Source organism: Nematolebias whitei, chromosome 1, assembly GCF_014905685.2.
Source record: "Nematolebias whitei isolate Nwh7 chromosome 1, NemWhi1, whole genome shotgun sequence".
Taxonomy (NCBI): domain Eukaryota; kingdom Metazoa; phylum Chordata; class Actinopteri; order Cyprinodontiformes; family Rivulidae; genus Nematolebias; species Nematolebias whitei.
The window spans coordinates 22,859,200-22,862,466 of record NC_056498.1 but is presented as its reverse complement, the minus strand read 5'-3'; the positions used below and the strand labels follow the sequence as shown (position 1 = coordinate 22,862,466).

Here is a 3,267-nt window from a genome sequence, read left to right as displayed (position 1 = left end):
AATACCACTTTACAATAAGGCTCCCCTTACAGAAGGATAATGTTATGTTATGTTATGTTATTAAGTCCTCTATAAACACTTGATAAATCTTTAATAACTGCTTATTATGCCATAATTAAGGGTGACACAGACAAAACTGACTAGTTTCTTTCCAAATAGTGAGTCAAATCTGCCACTATATAAATGTCATCAGATGATGGGGCCTTGCTCAAGGGCCCAGAGTGGGCAAATGAGGGTGGAGGCAGGTGTGGCTGTTTCACCTTTTCCACCCACCTTTTTCTTTTTTTTTTTTTTGGATGTCATCAGTCTGGGGAGTAGATACTTTCCGATCAAAGGCCCATTTTCTCTAAACTCTGCGCCATCACTCCCCTAATGCTTATTGTGCTCACAATGTCTGAAATGTTTAATATAACAACTCTAGATGAAATATATAGATGAACAGATGTGGCTCAATATTTGGGAAGAAACTGGTCAGTTTTCTCTTTCTCACCTTTAATGAATGCATAATAAGCGGTTATCAATGATTTATAAAGAGTATATAGAGGAATTAATAATGTATCTATAAACTATTTATTAGCCTTATTGTAAAGTGGTACTGAAAACGTTTTATTAATCCCTCGTCTGAACTTAAAGGAGAACTGGGAGCCCAGGCTAAAACAAACATAAAGGATGGGAGAAGCACCGGACCAGCCAGCTGTTTGCTGCTGGGTTCTTGCTGCTCTCCTTGCCTTGTGCCCCTACAACCAGAAGCCTTAAAACAGGTACAGCCGGTAACTCCCAGTTCCAGCTAACAACAAGGAAACAGAGATGAACAGGTGCTGGGCAGGTGTCAAGAACGGAGCAGGAGCGGAGATAGAGAATGATAAATGGAATGTACTTATATATAACACCTTTCCATGTAATCAAGATACTCAAAGTTCTTTACACTACAATCTGTGTCCTCATTTACCCATTCATACAGCTCTCTACTAGATCTCTACAAAGATAATTGAACAAATCATTCTAAAGAGAATAATCAGAGCTTTATCACATTCATTCACCGATGGGACACACATCAGAGGCGATGAGGGGTTCAGTGTCTTGCCCATGGACACTTCAGTATGTGACTGCTGGTGGATTCGAACCCCCAACTCTTGCCTTGGAGGACGACTGCTCTAACCACTCAGCCACAGCCGTCCATATCCAAAGGCTGACCCCACCAACCAGCTGCAAACAAAAGGACACACCAGTTAGTTCGACACTCGCTCCAGGAATAACACGGGGACACGTCACAGGCCGTAAACGCTTCGAGAGAAAAATATGCCAGTTGATGTCACTTTGGTTTACCAGAAAGGGTGTGATGGTGTGTGGGTGGGTGGGTGGGTGGAAACAGAAAGACAAATTATTTCTGTAGAAATAGTATTTATGTGTTGGTGCTGAGCGTCTGGATCAAAATGACTTCATTTTAAGGAGACAGATCTGTTTCTTCACGGTCACGTTTCATTGGCTTCACCAGCTGTAAAGTGTTCTTTTATCTAAAAAAAAACAACACAAGGCAATCATTTTATTTTTATATATAAATTTGCTTCTAAAAGAGCAAACAACATTATGATTTTACAGTACTGAGGCAGGGCGGCACAGTGGCGCAGCTGGTAGAGCTGTCACCTCTCAGGTCGTTGGATCAAACCCCAGCTGGGTGCCTTTGGGTGGAGTTTGCATGTTGTCTCCATGCATGTACTCCGGTTTCTTCCCACACACCAAAAACATGCATGTTAGACTGATTGGTAACTCCAAATTGTTCCTAGGTGTGAGTGAGAGAGTGAATAATTGTTTGTCTCTATGTGTCCCTGTGATGGACTGGAGACCTGTCCAGGTTGTCCCCCGCCTCTCGCACAGTGATGGATGGATATGGACACCGGCGACTCCCGTGACCCGTAAAGGAAGAAGCGGGTAAAGGTGATGGATGGTACTGAGGCAGACAACGTGGTCCATGGAGGACAAAAATCCACAGTTTGACTTGTGAGAAACAAAAGCTGGGTCCAGAAGAAGAACTGCTGAGTCTGGTTTTCACCTTTCTGCATCATCAGTTCTTTTTTTTTCTGGATGAGACAGAAGCTTGGTGTGGCAGTAGTCATCCCCATGATGTATTTATAATACTAACAGAGATATTACAATTAGCGTCATTTGCATGAACTCAGCAACAAGCTGATGGTTTGTGTGAACCAGGAGCAAAGAAACATCTGACAACTTGAGATGTTTTCAATCCAGGTGCTGCAGGACAGCAGAAATCCAGTCCAGTCGCTCTGGTCAGACAGAAACTTTACTGAATCAACACGTTCATTCATTCAACCTTTATTTATACAGGTTAGTCCCAGTGAGCCTCGGGGACTCTTTTACAAGAGACACCTGAAACCTGTTCCAAAAGACCCGTTCAAAGAGCTACGCCCAACCAGTTAGATAAGTTCAAACTTCTTCCTTTGCAAGAACAAAATTTCTAGCATGCCTGAGGTGAGTTGGCAGGTTTTTGTTTTTTTTTCCAAACAAACATTTTCTTAGAGTTCTTAGCAGATAGACATTTTCATAATTACAGAAGAATCTTGTAATACCAGAACAACTGTTGCAGGGTCAACGTGAACAGGTCATGTGACCGTGATTTAGTTTTTCAGGTGTTGATTCTTCTCAGTTTGCTGCTGTATGCTCAAACATTCCCTTTTCTAATATGTTAGCTGTAACTACATTCCTCCTGCTTAAATGAAAGATCGTGTGACTCCCTGATTGTGCGTGGGGGGGGGAGCACGCAGGACTCAACGCTCCAGATTCCTCGTGTGCACACTCTGGTTCCAAAACATACAGAATGGCTCTAATGAACCGGGTCCTGCTGGACATTAGGTCGATGGTGCTGACAAACAGTTTTATAGATTAAACATATTTTTGACTGAAGCTTTTTCCCTCGAGTCTTTATTTGTTTATTTTTACAGGACGAGGAAATCAGTCTAATGCAGAGGTGGGCAACATTTTTACCAAAATGCCACATCAAGACGTTTAAAACTATCAAAGGGCCGCATAGAGATTTGGAAAATACATTTCATTTACAACAGATAATCTAGATCTTTTTCTTATTGTGGTATAGATAGCATGTTTTATAAAACTAGTCTTTCCAAAATCCTTTAGGAATATAAGATATTATCTGTAAACTGGTCTTGTGACAATATATTATACACGTTAGCGGATCTATGCAAAGCAAACTTATATAATGTATTTACCCTTTTAATTTTTAACAATAATTTT

General features: G+C 41.2%; 1 protein-coding gene across 1 annotated transcript in view; it reads right to left on the bottom strand.

Annotated features, from left to right (window-relative positions):
• The window catches only part of LOC119408884 (thioredoxin), a gene marked incomplete in the record, with an annotated part of 102,347 nt that overhangs the window by 97,273 nt on the left and 1,807 nt on the right, over nucleotides 1–3,267 (bottom strand).